We start from the raw sequence: 25,529 nt of genomic DNA on the forward strand, positions 1-25,529 counted from the left end.
GACAAGTGAGCTCACACTGCCAAGTTTTTTGTATATTTGACTCGATTTTGTAATCACTGAAATAACATCAGCTACTCTGTCGACCCTTGAATTTTTAATTTCCCAAACCACAGACCGGATAACGTAACATTTCGTGTCAACGTAGTGATAAGCTACTGCCTCAATTTCTTAGAAGAAGTTCGCGCCGATGCTCTAAGGTAGAAGGAAGGAGTAGAACATACAGCACTTAATAAATGGGTGCACATGAATCTTGTGTTCTGAAACACGCATTGGCTCTGTCAGCTGAGACTGCGAGGCGATGATTTCAAGCATAATACCTGTGTTAAAAAGGATTGAACAGTGCTACTCTAAATTCGGTGACGAAAGCTGTTTGTGGCGAATTCTTCGAGGAGCAAGCGAGGAAACAGACTTCGACGAAAACGATTCTTAGCAGACTTGAATTAATTCTCTGCTCTTCTACATTACTAAAACGAGTTAAATAAGAATCCCCAGTGTTGCTCCGACTCGCGGAGACAGGGTTAGAAGTATCAGTACTTGTACGCCAGTAATAAATACCCTGTTACAATCGAAATCTTTAACAAAGATCTCGAGATCTGATCATTCGAGTAAACCGTTAAAAGTTCATACAGCGCCCTCAGCTAGTTCCTAGTAACTTACACCGATAATCACCACCAAAAATAAAACAAGACTACAGTTAAAAGCCAGTAAGGGGTAAAGTGACACAAAACAACTGCAAATCGAGTTGACGCGGAAACATAATGCTATTTATTTGTTTCAGTTAGCGCTCGCCAGGTGCGGCATTTCTCTCAGACGCTGCCTGCAGATAGCGGCTGGTTCATAGATGTCGGGAAAGTAATTAATGATATTTCTACCTCCGCACATGATATCACACTTGCAAATTCTTTCAAAGCTTTCTTTACTAGAGGAAAACTTTCGCAAACAGGATAAAAGACATGGAACACAAGCTACATAAATTACAGAAGGAATACACAACACGGGGACTAAAAATTAATTTCTAAATACAGAGTACATCTGTACTGGCGAACAAACACAGTTCTCGAAGATGAAATTTGTTTTTAGAATAATGTGATGAATTTAAATATTTAGGTTCTGTTATATGCAGTATCAGCTCCTGTGACAATGATATTGAGACGTAAGTAGTGATGGGTAAACCAGTGAAGTCCGTAGATGGAATGATCTGAAGCAACAACATTAATCAACCGACCAGAAACAGGATATTCCAAATATTATTGAAAATAAAGTTACTTATAGTGCAGAAACGTGGCAACATACCGATAAAATAAGGAAGAAGAAAAATACAGTGGAATTAGATTATATGAAAAGATACCTGCAGGTCACCCGTGAAGAGAAGAACAAATCATCAAAGGTATGGGAAAAATGGAAGTAACAGAATTCATAACGAACAGAATAATTTTATCAGGCGAACATCTGCGACATAGGATCATATTAATGGGACAAAAATACGCGTAAGTTACAAGTAATTTATCTTTTCTAAGCACGACGGGTGTCAGAAGCTTAAAGCTCCATCATCAGATGACACTAATTTTCCTCTATAACGTGTAATTTATTCGTGTAGTCTCACAATTTTGTCATGTTTTATTACTTCGTTTGTTTGCAGAATTTTTGTAGTCAGCGTTCTGTTAACTACGCACTGATTCTTTCCGCTACCAAGTAGCTTTGACTCATATCGTCTCGCGGAAATTGATAAGTAAATTTCTGTCGCAACGGAAGAGATTCCCATCGCAAAAGCGCACCCAAGATCAACTTGAGGGCATGTACTCGGTCCAGCAATGAGGAACTGCGTTTTAAGCCACTGTTATAGGAGTGATTTTGTCTAAATCGACCACTCGAAACCGAAGTGACGCAAGTGGTTGGCACTCTGGTCTCGGTTTCTGGTAGACGACGGTCCAAATCCCCGTCCAGCCATCTACATTTACGTTTTCTGTGATTTTCCAAAATCGCTCCAGCCAAATGCCGCAATGGTTCCTTTCAAGACGGCAAGGCCGATTTCCTTCCCGAGAGCTTTGTAATCGGAGCTTGAGTCCTCTAATGATGTCGCCGTAGACGGAACATTAAGCTCTAAATCTTCCTTCTTCTACCACTCGTGTCAAGCGAGTCTCAGTGCAAACCATTACGCAAGAGGCGCTCCTATTGTCTCAGATTCCACGCATAATCGGTCGAGACACGTAAGTGACTCGTGCAAGAGCGGCTGGAAGCACAGAATCCCCCAGTGCGGGAGCCCGAACGTCTCCCGCTGACGCGGTGCTCGGACGCCTCGCCGTGGGCGGCGGCGGCCTTGCTGGGCCGAGCCGGCCTTGCCCTCGCGGACAACGACCCACCGGCGCGGGCCGCCTCCGCATCTGCCTGTGGTAACACCACAGTCCGACACCTCCTCATCCACTGTGCATCTAGACTTTCAAGACGCAAGTACGTTGCTGGCCGCTGAAACTGCAACACCAGGAACGACAGGAGATTTTACTGATGGTGCGAATGCAGTGTAGTGGGAAGAATACGTGATTCAGTTTTTAGGTTTCTTTTGCGGGTATGCACAGTGCGAAATCTGTAGACAGAGCTGTCACCTCTAGCAGCAGAAGTCGCTTCAACCCTACTGGACATGGAGTCGGGCTGAGCTTGGATGCCGGACGGGGGAGCCGTCATTCTACGTCTACATTTACATCATACACCTCCAGTCACCTATTGGTGTGCGGCAGAGAGTACTTTTTTTTACCACTAACTGAGTCCTCCAACCCTGTTCCACTCGCGAACAGCACTTGGAAGAATGACTGTCGGTAAGCCACTGTATTATCTCTAATTTCTCGAATTTTCTCCTCGTGGTCATTACGCGAGGCGTATGTGGAGGGGGGGGGGGGGGGGGGGGGGGAGTAATATGTTGTCCGACTCTTCTCGGAAAGTTCTGTCTTGAAATTTCAATAGTAAATCTCTCCGCGACGCACAAGAACTCTCCTGTAAGGTCTGTCAACGGAGTTTGTTGAGCAACTCCGTAACGCCCTCACACCGGCTAAACGATCCCGTGACGAAACGCGCCGCTCTTCGTTGGAACTTCTCTATCTCTTCTACCAGTCCTCTCTGGCAGGGATCCTAGACAGATGAACAATACTCAAGAATATTTCGAACAAGCGCCTTATAAGCCACTTAATTTGTGGATCAGTTACATTTCCTTAAGTTTTTTCCTACAAATCTGAGTATTTTTTCCCACTATTTGTTTTATGAGGTCATCCCATTTAAGGTCGCTCTGGACGGCTACTTCTACATATTTTACGCTACATACTGTTTCCAGCGGTTTATCATCAAAATGTAGCTGTACAGTAGTGGATTTATTTTCCTATGTATGCGCAATATGTTACACTTCTGTACGTTCAGGGTCAACTGCAAGAGTCTGCACCACTCATTTCTCTGGAGGTCATTCTCCAAATCGATACTATCTTCTTGCGTTGCTACTTTCTTACAGACAACTGCATTCTACGCTGATTCTGTGCTGTGCCGGGTGTTCGTCAATCGCACTTTCCTGCGAGGTGGTGTGCCAGTCTCTCGGCAATCCACAACTAGACATTTTCACCACTGAAAGATCCGGGAAACTTGCAGGCCTTGGCAATAGTTAAACACCACCGCTGTCGAGAGAGGTGAAGATAGAGCAAACAAAACGCAGTCTTCGGTTATCCTGGACCATAGACGACTGTTAGCCTACGAACCTTCACTGAAACATCATCGATATGGACTTTCGGAGCCGAAGGTCCACTCGTGTACCCTTGATGATTGCACGACACAAAACCTTACGTCTCGCCTGAACCCGTCAACACCGACATTGGATTGTTGATGACTGGAAACATGTTGCCTGGTCGGACGAGTCTCGTTTCAAATTCTATCGAACGGATCGGCGTGTACGGGTATGGAGACAACCTCATGAATCCAAGGACCCTGCACTTCATCAGGGGACTGTTCAAGCTGTGGAGTCTCTGTAATGATGTGGGGCGTGTGCAATTGGAATGACATGGGACCCCTGATACGTCTAGACATGACTGACTGGTGACACGTACGGAAGCATCCCGTCTGACCACCTGCATCCATTCATGTCCATTGTGCATTCCGACGGACTCAGGAAATTCCAGCAGGTCAATGCGTCATCCCACACGTCCACAATTGCTACAGAGTGGCTTCAGGGACACTCTTCTTAGTTAAAATACTTCCGCTGGCCACCAAACTGCCCAGACATGAACACTACTGAGCATATTTGGGATGCCTTGCAATGTGCTGTTCAGAAGATATCTCCATTCCCTAGTACGCTTACAGATTTATGGATAGCCATGCAGGATTTATGGTGTCAGTTCCCTCCGGCACTACTTCAGACATTAGTTGAGTACATACCACGTCGTGTTGCGGTACTTCTGCATGCTCACGATGGGCCTACACTATGTTAGGCAGGTGAACCAGTTTCTTTGGCCCTTCAGTGTATCTCTTTATGTGCGGAATAAAGATGACGTTATTGTTGTGTGTCCTGTGCGATTGCACTGGCATGCTAATCATTTGCTTTTCCAAGCTCATAGTATACTCCACCCCAGTTTCACGCCTGTCACATGTCGTCTTAATGGAATTCCAATCTTAGTGGGCGGCACAGTATCGCAATGAAACCTACAGGTAAATTTCAGCAGTTGAAAATGAATATAAAATCTTGTTACAAATTAATAAATGGTTCTCTGAAATGGACTATCACTCCACTCGAATAAAACACAATAAATGGAATTTTAAACCTCAAAAGTGCTGAGTACAACAACAGAAATCCCGCATGAGGATAAATTAACAAATGAAATAGAATATTCAAAATCTATGATATTCAGACTTATCAGGACCGGAACTTGAAGCCAAATGTTACAGGTTATCTTAAGCGTCTAAACTCTGAACCCTTTAAACATTTTTTTTGCATTATCGATGTAAACCCTGCGTCTGTAATGAGTAAAGTTTTTCAGAAATAACTGCAACCAGTCGCCTTTTATGATGCTTCAGTTTTTAGTTATTACCACGACCGGCAACGAATCGCCCCAATACAAGTCTTTGAACATTAACTTCAGTCACGCTCTCAGGATAGTTTACTTCTGTGAAATATGAGGGGTGCCAAATTTGTGCAGTGTGTAGATTTCATCGAATTGGAAAATATAAATTATGTTTTCCACTGTTATGTTTGCATCAGGAATAGACTCATTGATGGTAATAACAGAGAGTAATGTCACAACTCGATCTTATGACGTAAATAATCCTCGCCACATTCAGAGGTTGATTGTTTCTTTTTTTCTGTATTGCCACGGCTACAAGATTCATTAAAAGTTTATACCAACTGATGATGAGTGGCTAGGCGGTTCGAATCCGGAAATCGCAAATAAATAAATATTGAAGCATCACAGAAGATTACTGCTTGCAGTTATTTCTGGAAACCTTTCTGCATCTTTTGCTTTACACATAATAGCAGACGACGGAGATGATGTCAAAAATTAGAATAACATCTAGGCTTCGGTACCTCAGTCGGAAGTAAATAGAACCAGTTGTGAAATGAATATATTCTTTATAAGTGAAGAGTTGCCATCAGAACATAATGCCATAAAACATTACAGTAATGATCGGAAATACGCTACAATTGGTAAGTTTATTATTTTTATGTAAACAGATCAGGAAACAAATGGCCAGCACGTCTTTTCCTTCTTGATGATGGAAACCGTCTGACATAAAAGACGATCGGGAAAGAAATGGCCTACAAGTCCCTTTACTTCTTGATAATGGAAGCTGTCTGACTAAAACGACGTGCACGTTACATATTAGCACACGAGTTGCGAAGGAAACGTATAACTCAAAGATTCTACAACAATCGATGTTTTCGTCTGCTGGAGTAGCCGTATCTTTGGTTGAGTAGTGCAAGGCATGCCTTTAGCCTGTGTTACGAACGTGGAGTCTAGGCAGCTGAGATAATGCTTGGTGCCGAGTTCGATTTCGGTAGAGCAGCATGGACGGGCAGACAAGGCACTCAAAGCTATGAACATCGTTCTGTCTGCCGCCGACGAGGGATCCGAAACGGGGCAAGTACGAGACTTAGCCGGTAGCATACTTTACAAATCAAGGCGCCGGGGTAGGTCAGTGCTATACCGCCTTCCTTTGTTCCCGCTGTAGTTGCTCGAGTATGACGGGTCTGACAACTGTGGCGCTGCGGTCGCTTCATATTTGTCGACTCGTCGTCTCTAGAGAAGCGTGCAGGCGTGTAAGGTTATCGTGACTTTACAGTACGGAAGTGAGTAGGCGAGGTTGTTGTTGTAAAGTAGCACTGACAAGGCTAAATTAGAAACTGACGTTTAACAAAGCTGCATGCTGTGAGACTTTGGATGGTGTAAGATGAAAATTAATTGATATATACAACTGTAACTGTTTTCCATTAGAGGAAGAGTGACGGCTCAAATAAGTTCGCTGCTGTAGCTCGCGCTTCAAGTGCAAAACATTCAAATTTCGTCCAGCGCAAACAAAGTGCTGGTATTCTTGCTCGTCACCCCTACGGCATCAGAAAACATAACTGCTCCGTCAGACGAAAACTGGGCACAGAGCAGCGTCTCTTTTATTTCCCGATGACCAAGAAGGGCAAATTTTCTGTGTTCTTTTGGGCATGGCAACTTCTGTTTATCGATTAACAGCTAGTGTGTAGCTTACCGTTCATTTCTGTAACTTTTTAGAACACAGTTCTAAATTTATTTTAATAATTTATTACCGCTTAGAGAATTCACCTCGTGCCATGTTTTCTTGTACTCTCATCATAGACTCGGTGACACCTCGAGAGTGTGTGTTGTTGTTGTTGTTGTCTTCAGTCCTGAGACTGGTTTGATGCAGCTCTCCATGCTACTCTATCCTGTGCAAGCTGCTTCATCTCCCAGTACCTACTGCAACATACATCCTTCTGAATCTGCTTGGTGTATTCATCTCTCGGTCTCCCTCTACGATTTTTACCCTCCACACTGCCCTCCAATGCTAAATTTGTGATCCCTTGATGCCTCAAAACATGTCCTACCAACCGATCCCTTCTTCTAGTAAAGTTGTGCCACAAACTTCTCTTCTCCCCAATCCTATTCAATACTTCCTCATTAGTTATGTGATTTACCCATTTAATCTTCAGCATTCTTCTGTAGCACCACATTTCGAAAGCTTCTATTCTCTTCTAGTCCAAACTATTTATCGTCCATGTTTCACTTCCATACATGGCTACACTCCAAACAAATACTTTCAGAAACGACTTCCTGATACATAAATCTATATTCGATGTTAACAAATTTCTCTTCTTCAGAAACGCTTTCCTTGCCATTGCCAGTCTACATTTTATATCCTCTCTACTTCGACCATCATCAGTTATTTTACTTCCTAAATAGCAAAACTCCTTTACTACTTTAAGTGTCTCATTTTTCTAATCTAATTCCCTCAGCATCACCCGATTTACTTTGACTACATTCCATTATCCTCGTTTTGCTTTTGTTAATGTTCATCTTATATCCTCCTTTCAAGACACTGTCCATTCCGTTCAACTGCTCTTCCAAGTCCTTTGCCGTCTCTGACAGAATTACAATGTCATCGGCGAACCTCAAAGTTTTTACTTCGTCTCCATGAATTTTAATACCTACTCCAAATTTTTCTTTTGTTTCCTTTACTGCTTGCTCAATATACAGATTGAATAACATCGGGGAGATGCTACAACCCGGTCTCACTCCTTTCCCAACCACTGCTTCCCTTTCATGCCCCTCGACTCTTATGACTGCCATCTGGTTTCTATACAAATTGTAAATAGCCTTTCGCTCCCTGTATTTTACCCCTGCCACCTTTAGAATTTGAAATAGAGTATTCCAGTCAACATTGTCAAAAGCTTTCTCTAAGTCTACAAATGCTAGAAACGTAGGTTTGCCTTTTCTTAATTTTTCTTCTAAGATAAGTCGTAAGGTCAGTATTGCCTCACGTGTTCCAACATTTCGACGGAATCCAAACTGATCCTCCCCGAGGTCCGCATCTACCAGATTTTCCATTCGTCTGTAAAGAATTCGCGTTAGTATTTTGCAGCTGTGGCTTATTAAACTGATAGTTCGGTAATTTTCACATCTGTCAGCACCTGCTTTCTTTGGGATTGGAATTATTACATTCTTCTTGAAGTCTGAGGGTATTTCGCCTGTCTCATACATCTTGCTCACCAGCTGGTAGAGTTTTGTCAGGACTGGTTCTCCCAAGGCCGTCAGTAGTTCTAATGGAATGTTGTCTACTCCCGGGGCCTTGTTTCGACTCAGGTCTTTCAGTGCTCTGTCAAACTCTTCACGCAGTATCGTATCTCCCATTTCGTCTTCATATACATCCGCTTCCATTTCCATAATATTGTCCTCAAGTACATCGCCCTTGTATAAACCTTCTATATACTCCTTCCACCTTTCTGCCTTCCCTTCTTTGCTTAGAACTGGGTTGCCATCTGAGCTCTTGATATTCATACACGTGGTTCTCTTCTCTCCAAAGGTCTCTTTAATTTTCCTGTAGGCAGTATCTATCTTACCCCTAGTGAGATAAGCTTCTACATCCTTACATTTGTCCTCTAGCCATCCCTGTTTTGCCATTTTGCACTTCCTGTCGATCTCATTTTTGAGATGTTTGTATTCCTTTTTGCCTGCTTCATGTACTGCATTTTTATATTTTCTCCTTTCATCAATTAAATTCAATATTTCTTCTGTTACCCAAGGATTTCTAGCAGCCCTCGTCTTTGTACCTACTTTATCCTCTGCTGCCTTCACTACTTCATCCCTCAGAGCTACCCATTCTTCTTCTACTGTATTTCTTTCCCCTATTCCTGTCAATTGTTCCCTTATGCTCTCCCTGAAACTCTGTACAACCTCTGGTTCTTTCAGTTTATCCAGGTCCCATCTCCTTAATTTCCCACATTTTTGCAGTTTCTTCAGTTTTAATCTGCAGGTCATAACCAATAGATTGTGGTCAGAGTCCACATCTGCCCCTGGAAATGTCTTACAACTTAAAACCTGGTTCCTAAATCTCTGTCTTACCATTATATAATCTATCTGATACCTTTTAGTATCTCCAGGGTTCTTCCACGTATACAACCTTCTTTCATGATTCTTAAACCAAGTGTTAGCTATGATTAAGTTGTGCTCTGTGCAAAATTCTACTAGGCGGCTTCCTCTTTCATTTCTTAGCCCCAATCCATATTCACCTACTATGTTTCCTTCTCTCCCTTTTCCTACACACGAATTCCAGTCACCCATTACTATTAAATTTTCGTCTCCCTTCACTATCTGAATAATTTCTTTTATTTCATCGTACATTTCTTCAATTTCTTCATCATCTGCAGAGCTAGTTGGCATATAAACTTGTACTACTGTAGTAGGTGTGGGCTTCGTATCTATCTTGGCCACAATAATGCGTTCACTATGCTGTTTGTAGTAGCTTACCCACATTCCTATTTTCCTATTCATTATTAAACCTACTCCTGCATTCCCCCTATTTGATTTTGTGTTTATAACCCTGTAGTCACCTGACCAGACGTCTTGTTCCTCCTGCTACCGAACTTCACTAATTCCCATTATATCTAACTTTACCCTATCCGTTTCCCTTTTTAAATTTTCTAACCTACCTGCCCGATTAAGGGATCTGACATTCCACGCTCCGATCCGTAGAACGCCAGTTTTCTCTCTCCTGATAACGACATCCTCCTGAGTAGTCCCCGCCCGGAGATCCGAATGGGGGACTATTTTACCTCTGGAATATTTTACTTAAGAGGATGCCATCACCATTTAATCATACAGTACAGCTGCATGTCCTCGGGAAAAATTACGGCTGTAGTTTCCCCTTGCTTTCAGCCGTTCGCAGTACCAGCACAGCAAGGCCGTTTTGGTTAAAGTTGCAAGGCCAGATCAGTCAATCATCCAGACTGTTGCCCCTGCAACTACTGAAAAGGCTGCTGCCCCTCTTCAGGAACCACACGTTTGTCTGGCCTCTCAACAGATACCCCTCCGTTGTGGTTGCACCTACGGTACGGCCATCTGTATCGCTGAGGCACGCAAGCCTCCCCACCAACGGCAAGGTCCATGGTTCATGGGGGGGGGGGGGGGGGGGGGGGGGAGAGTGTGTGTATGTCAACGTAATTGACGTAGCAGTCTTCGAGTGGACAAAAATTGTGTCACGAAATTTTAACCCTAGATAGCTCATGCCAGTAGGAACCAAAATTACTAATTTTGTGTAAGTCGACAACGCACAATTTTTAAACTATAGAAACTTGGCGCCACGCGCTCCGATTGGCCGCGGGATTGCCCTGTTGCCGCATGCTCTGGACAACGCGTGACCGCGAATGCTTTGCTTGCTGTAGATCGCGATGTATCCAAAGCGGCCCGCACGCTCGGTGTTAGTGCACCAGCCTTCCACTCTGGTGGCCTGGGGGCGCATCCACTGGGGTCCCGACACAACCACTGTAGTTTCATCATAAGACGGCCCAGGAACAGCTGTTAGCGTACAGAAAGTCTTTTACAAACTGTGTCGGCCATGAAAAGGGCCTTTTTTGTAGAAAGGATATTTTTTACTTAAAGCAGGTGCTCCAACTGGCGATCCTCTGACGCTACACAAGCTTGGTAACATCGAACGGTGTTTTCTCGAACTCTTTCAAAGATTCCTGGTATTGTCCTGATGTGATTGGCGGCATGCTGAATGCGATCTATTGATTCCTCTTCGTTTCTAGGTGGTTCCCGTCCAGGTGGGTGAACTAGAACCTTGAATAATCCCCACATGAAAAAGCCGCGTGGCGAGAGGTCTGGTGATTGCGGGGGCTTTGTCCTACAAACAGGTCTGCCAATTACCCGGATGACGAAGAGTTTATTTAAATATCTGCACAGCACGACTGTTTTGTGCAACCACATGCGTAGCTGTATGTCCAGGGGAACGTCTTCCAGCAGGTCGGGTAGGGTTTCTTGCAAAAAGTAAAGGTAATTTGCCCCGGTAAGTCTTGGAGGTAAACAGACCGGCCCATTAGATGGTCACCCACAATGCTGGTGTCCGTGGACGTACGTGACGTGAGGATTTCCCATTGTTCAGAAACGAACGCTTTGAGTGTTGTAAGGGCCATTCCCATGGAAGGTGCACTCGTTGGTAAACTACACAATAGAGGGGAAGTCGAGATCTCGTGCAACACGTCAGAGAAATCACCGGAAAAACCCTAGCCTGTGTTCATAGTCGGCCACAGGATTTAGTTTTTGGACAGGGTGCAAACTAAATTGATGCTGGCCGTCATAACTGAAAACCTCCCAGACTAACCAATGAATGACCCACATGTCGTGTTCAACCGCTCGCGTACTTGTCGTAGGTGCTTCCTCGAAGCGCTCGAGAACAGTCTCTTCAAATGCAGCATCTAGTCGTGTTGAGGTCTTCCAGCGTCACCATGATATCCCGCTCGCTAACAAGCCTACTTCGCCAAGTCGCAGGTGATTTGCTGTAAACGTTTACGAATGTGGGTGGGGTCTTGCTGGGTACCGTTCATCACACAACGGTCGAGCTTCATGCGCATTACAGTCGGCTAGTCCGTAAACAGAAAACATATCTCGTTCTTCAAACGAATACAGTGCCACCATGCTTACCGTATGACTAAATCGCAGGTGACGTGTGTGTGCTCCGAAGCGAAGCTTACGTGTGAATGCCTCTGACGTGAGGTGGAGACAAACAGCAAGACTTGATCGAGACACGTGCGTATCACGTTGGGGCAATGACGAGGGGAGGGAAGTTAGTATGTGTGAACAGACAATCATAGCGCTGCCCGCCCACCGACGAACAGCATCAGGGCAATCCCTCGGCCAATCGGAGCGCATGACGCCAAGTTCCCGTAGTTTAAAATTGGTACGTTGTCGACCTACACGACATTAGTAATTTTGGTTCCTCCTGGAATCAGCTATCCAGGGTTGAAATTTTGTGAAACAATTTTCCTCCACCCTCTTGAAAAGTACTTGATCAACTTACTCCAAAATTTTACATGATGCTCTAATAAACCTTCAGACAGACACAGTACACATTTTTTAAATATATATGGTACACAAATTAGTAAAGGTCTCGATAAGTTCTTGACCAATATACTTCGAATTTTTACACCAAACTTAAATAAATTTTCCGACGGACATGGACTACAATTGTTTTTAATATGTGTGGTAAAAAAATTCATGTTTAAAATCTATACTACTTTTCACTGATAAGTCGATGTTTAACTTTGTTACCAAATATCTCGAAAAGTTCTTGATAGATATATTTCATATTTTTATTCGACACTCCAATAAAAGTTTTGACGGACATAGGCTACATTTTTAAAAGTATATATGTATATAAATATATATTTATTATGTAAAGGGGAAAGATTGTCAACAAAAATTTCGAAATGTTATTGACCGATGTGCTTCAAATTTTTAAAGTACACACTGCAGTCGGACACTGACTATATATTTAATGACGAAACGTCTCGGAAAGTTCTTGACCGATTTACTTCGAACTTCTACACGGTACTGTAATAAACATTCAGACAAACAGTGGCTACACCTTTTCAAAAACATTGTACAGATTTCCCCTCAAAACCGACTGCGAGAAACAAAATGCTATGTAGTGTTATGCTGAGAAATTATGCGGTTCCTTTTTTCTTTCTCGCAGTCAGTTTTAACAATGATAGTAGACCGTTTAAACCAGCAGACGAATTGCTTCGACAAGCATCTCAACTGTAAGACCCATCTGACGCACCTCCTTAACAAAACCGGACTGAGACAAAACTTAATAGGACAGGTATAAGGACGCTTCCACGGTTGCATCACACGAACCGCATTGCAAACATACGAAACCTTCATTAGCCCAGTTTTAGAGTACGCAGCATCCCCCATGGGAGGCCTGCACGCACCAATTGCGAAAAGACTGTTCAGCACAGAACGGAGGCTCCTACGAAATATTGCCAGGTTACCTTATATAACACCCAGCAACGAAGTCTACGAAGCAACCAGAGTGGAGCTATTCCAAACTACACTACCCAGGCTGAGAGCCAAGAGCCAGATACGACAATCATATCCTAAACAAAAGACTAGACATGGAAGACATTATCACAGTAAACCACAGAATAAACAGGAAACATAAATTCAAATCCACAACACCGTCCCACACAATCGCACAGAACACAGTAAAGATGTACCCCGATCTCGTCCCCATCTTGACACAATACACAAGAAATACCACCATCCTCGCGCACCTAGACGAAACAACACACGAATAAAACACGAACACTACGCCGGCCGCGGTGGTCTCGCGGTTCTAGGCACGCAGTCCGGAACCGTGCGACTGCTACGGTCGCAGGTTCGAATCCTGCCTCGGGCATGGATGTGTGTGATGTCCTTAGGTTAGTTAAGTTTAAGTAGTTCTAAGTTGTAGGGGACTAATGACCACAGCAGTTGAGTCCCATAGTGCTCAGAGCCATTTGAACCACGGACACTACCACATACACACGAACATGGCCTATTAAAAGAACCGACAACCACCAAATAAAATCACGACTCCTTTCCACTCCCCCCCCCCCTCCTCCCTTGCTCTGTACTCTAATAAAAAAAACTGAAAGAAACTGATTGTAAGCACAAAATGTAATGTACAACTACATGTAACAAACTAAAAGGAAAAACCCGCTATATACGAATACCATCCTTCAAACCACCTATTTAGAGTATAATGTCCTCTTACTATTACGATTCTTCTATTATTGTTCTTCTTTTTTTATTTCAGCGTCCTGTGTTTTGTTTCTACCTAGTTCCCTTCGAAAAAATTAAAACTGTAAAATGTATGTATTATAAAATTACAATATTACGTGTATTGTAAACTACTTAGAAACACGAATTATAAATGTTAAAGAACAAACTGCACTGTAAAATTAGTTAAAATATCATCGTAAAATGTTAAAGAACTAAGGAAACTCGCACTTTATAACAAGACAAATGTAATAAATGTATGAAAATAAAATAGTTAAACCCTATGCCTAGAAACGGCAAATAGCAAGCCCTCAAACAGTCCGCTCTGCCCCCGCAGGAGAGAGAATGGAAAGCGCACCTAGAAAATCCTATATACAGCGTGACTATAAAAACCGTTTAGGAACTGGGGATCGCAAACGCCACGAGCTGGCGCTACCATCAAGCGGCGTGGGCAGGGGAGGGGGAGGGTGACACCTTCGACGCCTAGGACTGATTTGATGGTCGCACCTATCTCCTATTCCTGCGACAGGCTCTGCCGGACACACTAAACCATGTTCCCATGCCTACTCGCTGCAGCATTCGCTTTCAGTACGACGGAGCTCCTAAGCATTTCAGCAAATAAGTGAGAACACATCTGCAACACACAAAACTGCCATGTAAACTGTACTTGCATCAAAAGTAATTGCCTTGGCTGCGTAAAAGCGGACAAGTTAAGCGATCAACTAATTTTTATTACTGATAAAATACAACTTATATTCTTTAAGGTTGTAAAATTCACAGTGAACTAACACTGAATATGTCAATTTCTAATAATTTGTAAAACAAACACACAAACAAACCAAAAACAAAGAGATGTCGTCGGCTCCCACTTTCTTTCTTACACATTCATTTATGTTCCTTTCCCTACCAATGTTACCAATACTACAGGTAGTCCTGACATTTACTACGTCATTTATGTATTGTATTAAAACTGTAGTTGTTGTGGTCTTAAGTCCAGAGACTGGTTTGATGCAGCTCTCCATGCTACTCTATCCTGTGCAAACTGCTTCATCTCCCAGTGCGTACTGCATCCTTCTGAATCTGCTTAGTGTCTTCATCTGTTGGTCTCCCTCTACGACTTTTACCTTCCACGCTGCCCTCCATTACTAAATTGGTGAACCCCTGATGCCTCAGAACATGTCCTACCAACCGATCCCTTCTTCTAGTCAAGTTGTGCCACAAACTCCTCTTCTCCCCAATTCTATTCAATACCTCCTCATTAGTTATGTGATCTACCCATCTAACCTTCAGCATTCTTCTGCAGCACCACATTTCGAAAGCTTCTATTCCTTCTTGTCCAAACTATTTATCGTCCATGTTTCACTTCCACATATGGCTACACTCCATACAAATATTTTCAGAAATGACTTCCTGACACTTCAATCTATACTCGACGTTAACAAATTTCTCTTCTTCAGAAAAGCTTTCCTTGCCATTGCCAGTCTACATTTTATATCCTCTCTACTTCGACCATCATCAGTTTTTTTGCTCCCCAAATAGAAAAACGCCTTTACTACTTTAAGTGTCTCATTTCCTAATCTAATTCCCTCAGCATCACCCGACTTAATTCGACTACATTCCATTATCCTCTTTCTGCTTTTGTTGATGTTCATTTTATATCCTCCTTTAAAGACACTATCCATTCCGTTCAACTGCTCTTCCAGGTCCTTTGCTGTCTCTGGTAGAATTACAATGTCATCGGTGAACCTTTTTATTTCTTCTCCGAGGGTTTTTATTCCTACTCCGAATTTTTCTTATGTTTCCTTTACTGCTTGCTCAATATACACATTGAATAGCTTCGGGGAGAGGCTACAACCCTGTCTCACTCCCTTCCCAACCACTACTTCCCTTTCATGCCCCTCGACTCTTATTACTGCAATCTGGTTTCTCTACAAATTGAAAATAGACTTTCGCTGCCTGTATTTTACCCCTGCCACCTTCAGAATTTGAAAGAGAGTATTCCAGTCAACATTGTCAAAAGCTTTCTCTAAGTCTACAAATGCTGGAAACGTAGGTTCGCCTTTCCTTAATCTATTTTCTAAGATAAGACGTAGGGTCAGTATTGCGTTACGTGTTCCACTATTTCTACGGAATCCAAACTGATCTTCCCTGAGGTCGGCTTCTATCAGTTTTGCCATTCGTCTGTAAAGAATTCGTGTTAGAATTTTGCAGCCATGGCTTATTAAACTGACAGTTCGGTAATTTTCACATCTGTCAACACCCGCTTCCTTTGGAATTTTAATTATTATATTCTTCTTGAAGTCTGATGGTATTTCGCCTGTCTCATACATTTTGCTAAGCAGGTTGTAGAGGTTTGTCAGGGCTGGCTCTCCGAAGGCTGTCAGTTGTTCTAATGGAATGTTGTCTACTCCCGGGGCCTTGTTTCGACTTAGGTCTTTCAGTACTCCGTCAAACTCTTCACGCATTATCATATCTCCCATTTCATCTTCATCTACATCCTCTTCCATTTCTTCTATAATATTGTCCTCAAGTACATCACCCTTTATATATTCCTTCCACCTTTCTGCTTTCCCCTCTTTGTTTAGAACTGGGTTTTCCATCTGAGCTCTTGATATTCATACAAGCGGTTCTCTTTTCTCCAAATGTCTCTTTAATTTTCCTGTACGCATTATGTATCTTGCCCCTAGTGAGATAAGCCTCCACATCCTTACATTTGTCCTCTAACCATCCCTGCCTAGCCATTTTGCACTTCCTGTCGATCTCATTTTTGAAACGTTAGTGTATTAAAACTACCGAACCGTAATTTTGGTAGAGCATACCTCTCCCGACTATCATTCTTCCCACGCGCCAGTCTCAAATGGAGCAGAGAAGACGGAAGGGGACACTTGAAGAACCCTCCGGGGACACACCATGATGTGACTTGCGAAGTATAGATGCCGATACATACGAAGCGGAAAGGAGTCATAATAAGCGGTAAAACGGTAAGTATTGTCTGGCAAGCACACCCCTGTGTTAGCAGAGCACTTATGTCCCCGTAGATGGAGGTAGAGGATCCCGCAGGGGAGAGGCGGGACGAGGTGGGCAGACGCACCCCCGCCCCCGAGCTGGCCTCCGGAGGATGCCGCGTGCCTGGGCGCCCCATAGCTCGGCGGGTCTCGATACCGGTTTTGGCGGCGCCGTCCGTCAGACTGGGAACGTAACGGTGCCACGGCGCGCCGCCAGGTAAACACCTGCCGCGGACCCCTGCGCTCCCGTCCAGAGGTCCCGTGGCCACTACCCGCCCGCCACCTGCTCACCCCATCAAATCACCGCAGGATATGTTTCTACAGTTTAGTTTCCTCGAAACGTCATTATTTCACGTACGTCTCTTATAGTTCTGAAAGTGGATCACTCGTATACAAGGTGTCCCATTTATCCCGACTACCCTAAACAACTGTTTGTCCAGATGCAAATTACAAAACATTTCAAACAAATGTTCTTTAGCCGTCAGGGGGACATCAATCAGGATCATTGCCTTCGTTGTAGCTTAGTTTTTTTTACAAAGATATGAACAGCGGTATGACTTTTTTAAATGGTAATTCATTTCCTCTCCTAAAGACTTATTCAAATAAAAAGACTGTGTACCATACACTGAAACACAGCCGACCGGAGTGGCCGTGCGGTTCTAGGCGCTACAGTCTGGAACCGAGCGACCGATACGGTCGCAGGTTCGAATCCTGCCTCTGGCATGGATGTGTGTGATGTCCTTCGGTTAGTTAGGTTTAATTAGTTCTAAGTTCTAGGCGACTGATGACCTCAGAAGTTAAGTCGCATAGTGCTCAGAGCCATTTGAACCATTTTTGAACTGAAACACAACATTATTAATTACATAACACAACATTGACTTTGAGTCCGGGATCCCATCTCGTCCACTTCCTGGAGTTGTCAGAAAACAAATGAAAACCAAGTAAAAACATAACACAAAATTGACTTTGACTCTCCTGTACCATTGCCCAGGAGTAGAACATTCAAAGGTGCTCAAAGTGGTGACCCTTGATACGCACTCGTAGACTGAAAGAATTATTTACTGCTTCCAGTATTGGCTGCTGAAGAGAATTAAAGGCAAGCACGAAACGTTCCTGCATGTCCTCTGGAGTCGTTGGAATATTGTGGTAGACAACATCTTTAAAGCATCCCCAAAGAAAAAAGTCCAGAGGATTTAAATTAGGAGACCTAGCAAGCCAAGTAACTGTTCCTCTCGATCCATCCATCTGGCAGGATACCTTCGGTTCAGAACATGACGTGCACGGAAGGCATTATGTGCTGGACATCCATCGTGTTGATACCACATAACTATTTTGATTCGTAGCGGCACTTTATCCAGAAGAAGAGGAAGATTTAGTTTGAGGAAATTGGCATACGCTGTGCCGTTTAGACCACCATTGATGAAATAAGGGCCAATAATTGTAGTACCAAGCATCCCACACCATACGTTAACCTTCCATTGTCGCTGACGTTCCACCTGTCCAAGCCATTGTGGGTTGTCGGCGGACCAATAATGATTGTTCCTTGTATTTACCTGTCCTTTGTTTGAGAAGAAACATTCATCGGTAAACATAACATTGGAGAAGTAGTTCGGGTTGTCGAGGGTTTGCTACTGTGCCCACTGACAGAACTGTATACGATCCTGGAAATCATTGTCATGCAATTCTTGATGTAGGTGTACATGGTAAGGATGGAACTGTTGACGTGTAGGAATACGATTTACAATGGTTTTAGGAATGCCAATCTCGTGTTCAAGCTGTCGTGTGCTCACATGTGGATTCATAGCAACGGAAGCGAGAACAGTAGCTTCGGCAGCTCCGTCTGTGCGAGCGCTACGACGATTGAGATGTCGTGGGTGTAAACTTCCCGATTCCTGAAGCGTCGCAACAAGACGACAAAACATCCGTCACTAAGGTGGGTTCTTCTCACGACATCGCTCTCTGTACAGTTCCACTGCCTGCGTAGAATTTCGCCTACCTTCAACAACAACAATAATAAAAGAAACGCTATGTCGATGCAGTTTGTAGGAAGTGCAGCCTTTACTGTATGCCTACTCTACACAACAGTATTTAAAAGGACTAAACTACATTACTAAATGTACCCGTATATAAGAAAACAGTATTACAATTACTGTTCTGCTAACTTACACTCCCCATAGATGAGTAGCACCTCCACCTTCTCTTCGTTGGTGTACGTTCTACTCACACAACTCTTCAACTGACGATGGTTGACGGAATGACCGGTGTGCATTGTATTTACGTTTACATTTGTACTCTGTCAACGTCAACACGTCGGTGTATCCCATTACCTCGAGTACCCGCACTAAGGGCTCGGAGCGTCAGCGTCAGTGTTATGTAATTAATAACGTTGTGCTTCAGTGAACCGAAGACTGTGATACATTTTTGAATAGGTTTTTTAGGAAAGGAAATGAATTACGGATTAAAAAATACAAGGTGCCATTTAAAAAAGTCATACCGCTGTTCATATTTTTGTAAAAAAAGAAAAAAAAACAAAGCTACAACGAAGGCAATCATGCTGATTGATGACCCCCTGACGGCTAAAGAACATTTGCTTGGAACAATTTGTAATTTGCATGTGAACAAACGGTTATTTAGGGCGGTCAAGATAAATGGGACACCCTGTATACAGGATGTATCAAAATAAACAGCGAAAACTGGAACATGTGAAAGTATACGATATTACAAGGAAAACAGTTCCAGTAAACATGTGTCCGGAAATGAGAAATTTGGGAAATATTTGCGAATTTGATGTTACGAGCCTTGGTGACTTCGGTATGAAATACATTACCCGACCAAAAGTTTATGGACACCTCTTACTGTCCGCCCTTCACCTTTGAACCGACTGAACTCTGCTAGGAACACTTTTAGTGTGTCTGAATGTCTGCAGAATGGCAGTCCAGTGTCCCTCAAGAGCCGAAACTGGAGAAGATGATAGGCGGATACCAGGATCTGAAGCAAAGTCTACGTCCTAACTCATCCCAAAGATTTTCCATGGTGTTCAGGTCGGGACTGTCGGCAGACTAATCCAGTTCTGGAATGTAACTGTCCACGAATCGTTGCCTCACAGATGCTGCTTTATGACAGAGTGCACACTCATGCTGCTATAAACAATTATTGCCTCCGAACTCTACTGTATGCAGCACACAATCCTGTAAAATGTGTTCATAGTCAGTGGCGGCTGACGTGTAAGAGCACGTGAACACCCTAACTTTTGATGCATTGCGGATTTATTGGTTATTTTTCTTTGAATGCTGTCGAACATAATGTAGATGCGGTAATCTGAAATTCACGCTATTAAACCTACCGTACTGTGCTACATTGCTTCTCTAGGCTCGGTGAAACTTGTCATCGGGTTGCGAACACACCTTCTGTAGCGCACGTTTTAACGAGTTTTCCGCGCATGCGCAAGTTGCGTGTCGTAATTGCTTCGCGGGCCAAATGCACACCGATTTGATAAACAACGTGTACAGTTCACGGGGTACATACTTAGCATTTGCCACTAAACTCCAAGTATACATCATTGTCACTAGATGGTAGCATACTGCAGAAGACTTTTATCCCCATTCGCTTGGCATAAGTCCAACTAGGCGCTAGCACATTCCGAAGATATACCAATTCACTCAGTGTATAGTACAATTAGATTATACTGACTGTAAAACCTATTTCTTCGTATTCTGAATGAGATACAGTATATTCAATATTGGTATTACCTTAGGGTAATCCATTTGAGGCGCTGAGAACCATAAGTACATCATCGTAGACTGTGAGACTATAGTATTTATTCAGGCGGGTCAGAGTGGCCGTGTGGTTCTGGGCGCTACAGTCTGGAGCCGAGTGACCGGTACGGTCGCAGATTCGAATCCTGCCTCGGGCATGGATGTTTGTGATGTCCTTAGGTTAGTTAGGTTTAAGTAGTTCTAAGTTTTAGGCGACTGATGACCTCAGAAGTTAAGTCGTATAGTGCTCAGAGCCATTTGAACCATTTTTATTCATGCTTCTGACATTTGTTGACCTTATGGTGGGCGAAATTTATCTATATTGTTGGCCCATATTGTAGGCACCGAGTGATTATAATTAAACTTCCCCTATCCAACACGTTATAACAAGGAAACTAATTACCGTACGAGTGCCAAACTTGGTATCATTAAAGTCCACGGTATGGGGTGCATGATTTCCATGCGTGACAGCGCCACCGCCCAGTGCCAACTATGGCCACCGGGTGCCGTGATCAGTCATGGTGATTCATAGTCTCACACACCTGACCAGTTACAGTGCATTTGTTGATGTGTCAGCATGAGCTTGGACAATAGGAGCAGGGCATTATTGGTGAAGCTTTATTATTAAAAAAAGAAAAACAGTAATGCTGCAGCTGCACTTCGAGAATATCGCCGGCTGAAAGGGTTATGGAAGGGTCCTCTTTCTCCACCTGCTGTGCGGAGCATGATGAAGACACCTGGAGGACTTCGCGTCGCTCTGGGAAGAGGCCGCCGACTGTTTTCACCACAGGTGGTTGATGAAATCTCTGTTGCTATGGCAGACAATGCTGCGCGCAATTCCCGGTCGTCAGGCAGTGCGTTTGCTGTGTCACGACAACTGAACATCACGTGGTCCACTGTACAGAAGGTGCTTCGAACCGTTCTCAAATGGTATCTGTACAAGACCCATATGGTACAGCCCACAGGACGCACAACAAAGTGTTGACTTCGCTCTCCACTTTCTCGGAAGGATTGAAGTTGACGAGGACTGTCCTTGGACTATCCTAGGGACAGACGAAGCTCATTTTTCTCTGACGGGAGAGGTGAACACACAGAACTGTCGAGTGTGGGGATCTTCACCTCCAGTCACTGTGCATAAAGTTCCTCCATAAGATGATCATGTTACCGCATAGTGTGGCTTCACCGCTGCATTATTGGCCCATTCGTTTTTGAACAGGTTGGCGCTCAGAGACCAAAGACGTGCAGTGTGACTGGCCAGCTTATTGTGGTATGCTTTTCCACCATGTTATACCCCCACTGAACTCAACAGTTTTCATGCAAGACGTCCCCCCCCTCCTTCCTCCCCCGCACAGCGCTCGTGAAGTTCATCTGCTTCTCCGAAACACATTCGGAGCCGATGGAATTATCAGCCGATTGTTTCCAAGTGCCTGGCTGGCACGATCATCTTATCTCATTGCCTGTGATTTCTGCTTGTGGGGCTATTTCTGCTTGGAATGGCTCTGAGCACTCTGGGACTTAACTGCTGAGGCCATCAGTCCACTAGAACTTAGAACCACTTAAACCTAACTAACCTAAGGACATCACATACATCCACGCCCGTGGCAGGATTCGAACCTCCGACCGTAGCGGTCGCGCGGTTCCAGACTGTAGCGCCTAGAACCGCTCGGCCACACCGCCGGCACACTTTTTCTGCTTGTGGTGTTGCCTGAAGGACAGGGTTTACCAAGGAAACATTCACACATGTGCCGATCTGAAGTGCAGCATATCAAGAGAGGCTGACAGCATACCTACGAACATCTTTCGTTCTGCTGTGCGGAATGCAATTCTACGATTTCAGACTCTCCTGGACATTGATGGATGTCATATTGAACCCCTTTTGTAGCAGTAATGGTACCGGTAGGTAATGGTGTGCTATACCCTAGCAGCAAATTAAAAGTATTTCAAATGAACTGATTCTGCGTTATTTCTCTTCCCCATGTCCGTGACTTTAATACTACCAAGTTTGATACTGGTATGGTAATTAGTTTTCGTATTGTAGGGTGTTAAATATGAAAAGTTTAATTATAACTTTTGTGTCGTCGTTGCTCCTGTAGAGTCTTGTTCAGGGGAAGCAAGAGAGAGGATATTGTTTGGTGGCTGGTATCCTTTTTCTAAAACACAATTGCACACATGTGTTAACGGTGTTCTTTATTAACAAGAAAGCTACTTATCTTTAAGCTAGTCCATGTGTTGTGGTACAAGCTCTTCCATAATAGTCCACGTTAGCCTCACTGCAGGTGAGGCACAAGTGTCGCTATAAACACTAAACTCTTGTAGCTGTGACACGAACTGACAGACGCCAACTAGAACAGTAACTGAGATGATTGCGAATGGACTAACTGACTGGCTCTGTCTCTGTGACTGACTGGAAGCTCCGGTCCGCTGCGGCGATCTAAATGCTGGCAGTCGAGTGGGCGTTGGCAACGCGTTGCTTGCGAGTCTGTCTTTGGCCTCTCTCTTGATAGACGCGTTTGATTCAGCGCCTGTTATCGATCTTCTTGCAACCTCTTTGCCCACCAGTGTGCTGGCGACAGCTTACGACAGCACAATAACCATCTGGCGGTATATATGAACACTCACGAAAAGCTGTCTCATTGGTTTCTCTTACATTCACTTGAATGTGGAGTCGAAGATGGTGTGCTTTTGGTTCTTACGGATCTCAGCGCCTTATTTGTATTCTAGTCAAGTGATCTTGTTGATAAAAAGCACTACTTGAATTTATGATTTCCCAAAACGGCAGTTTGTTTTTGTAGTTGGCTGTTTTCTGTGCACGAAAACTCCTTCTTACACAAAAATGCGAAATTGGGAGTAGTTAAAGTTTAAACATTATTTCATTCTTGTGGTAAACTGTACTTAATTATGTAAAAAATAACAAAATTCCACAAACACTATTCCTTCTGTTTTTGAGACAAGTTATGCAAACTACTATTACTATTATTGTTATTAACAGTGGCTGAAGTTGTATAAATATGTTGAGAAGCATATGTGTTTTACAGTAGATGCTATTAATTTCATACTCTCACATTTATCTGAATTTAAAACTTTTTGAACACCTAGAATGTATACTTGCTAGCCACCACTGTTCATAACCTTCCTCGTTTAACACTTTCTTAGGTACAAAAAGGGAACCACGTCTTAACCACGAAAAACACCCCCACACCGTGATACCACCTCCTCCTAACTTCACTGATGGCACTACACTTGAGGGCAGATAACGCCCTCCAGGCATTCGACAAACCTAAACCCTTCCACCGCAGTGCCATCAATCCGAATCACTCGTTTCCAGGCGTCCACTGTCTAGTGGTGTGGCTCATTACACCCTCTCAAGCATCGTTTAGCGCTGCCTACAAAATGTGTGGCTTGTGAGAAGGCGTTGAATAATTGTACCGCCCTCTTTTGAACTACCTACACACAGTAATTGTGCTAGTTACACCACTGGTAGCACTTTGGAAACCACGAGTCATTCTTTTCGCTGAACTTATGCTAGTGGTTACAAGCAACTTCCACTGTTTTAGACTGTCCCTGTCCATCAGTATGTGTCTGCTGTGTTAGCTATGGTTGTTCCTTCAAGTTTGCACCTCACAGCCATACCATCGAAATGGATAGCTTTAGACGGTTTGAAATGTCCCTGATGGATTTGTCACTTATGTGACCTCGAATGTCTAGTCCACGTTTGAAGTCACTAAGCTCCCGTGACCGACCCATTCTACTATTACTGCCTGTCTAGTGACAACACAACACTCCTTACTTGTTTTCATATTGGCGGGCCCGACTCTCGCGTCATCCAGTGGTCAGTTCCTCTTTACACAGGTGTGTACGCATCCACTCAGCCAGATTCCTGTACGTGACAGGTTAGACAGTGAATGACGCTTACTTTAGCAAATAAAAATATGCTCCCTCTCCTTCTCTCTCTCTCTCTCTCTCTCTCTCTCTCTCTCTCTCTCTCTCTCTCTCTCTCTCTCGCACGCAAGCACGCGCGAGCACACACACACACACACACACACACACACACACACACACACACACACACACACTGTATGACTAGCATTCCAAGTAGGTGATAGAGTACTTACATTGGTTGTAAACACGACCAACAGTAACACTAATTAAAATACAGTCGAACTAGGGCTTCTCCCGCCACATAGAATATTAAAATAACTTACAGGAATGCAGCTGGGTAACGTCCTCGACAACAGCCACTATTTAGACAGGTGAACACCCGGTCATTTTCAAGGCGCATACGAAACGACAAATCGCTCTGCATGGTAACTTAAACCATTGACGGCAGGGATAGTCACGTAGGAAACAGAAGTAGTAGATGCAGAAAGACAACACAAATGCCGACCGCGGTGGTCTCGCGGTTCTAGGCGCGCAGTCCGGAACTGTGCGACTGTTACGGTCGCAGGATCGAATCCTGCCTCGGGCACGGATGTGTGTGATGTCCTTAGGTTAGTTAGGTTTAAATAGTTCTAAGTTCTAGCGGATGGATGACCTCAGATGTTAAGTCCCATAGTGCTCAGAGCCTTTTGAACCATTTTTGAACAACACAGTCGGCCGCGGTGGTCTAGCGGTTCAGGCGCTCAGTCCAGAACCGCGGGACTGTTACGGTCGCAGGTTCGAATCTTGCCTCGGGCATGGTTGTGTGTGATGTCCTTAGGTTAGTTAGGTTTAAATAGTTCTAAGTTCTAGGGGATGGATGACCTCAGATGTTAAGTCCCATAGTGCTCAGAGCCATTTGAACCATTTTGAACAACACAAATCACAAACAACCAGCGTCAGCACACAATCCAATATAGCCGACACTGGATGTTATCGATTGTCAAATAGTAATTAACAACGGAAGAACAAGCAGCGATAACTTCGTTTCATTGTTGTTTATCCTCGGAGAGAGCAGGATTCCAGAAGTAATTTAGGCAAAAATTCCTTCTCTATTTACAACGTCA

The 25,529-nt window shown here is 43.7% G+C and overlaps 1 protein-coding gene across 1 annotated transcript in view; it reads right to left on the bottom strand.

The window, feature by feature from the left end:
- LOC126267750 (protein masquerade) overlaps window positions 1–25,529 on the bottom strand; it is a 261,391-nt gene that overhangs the window by 90,510 nt on the left and 145,352 nt on the right. The gene's annotated exons all lie outside the window — the stretch shown is intronic.

The sequence above is a fragment of the Schistocerca gregaria genome, chromosome 1 (assembly GCF_023897955.1).
Source record: "Schistocerca gregaria isolate iqSchGreg1 chromosome 1, iqSchGreg1.2, whole genome shotgun sequence".
NCBI lineage: Eukaryota > Metazoa > Arthropoda > Insecta > Orthoptera > Acrididae > Schistocerca > Schistocerca gregaria.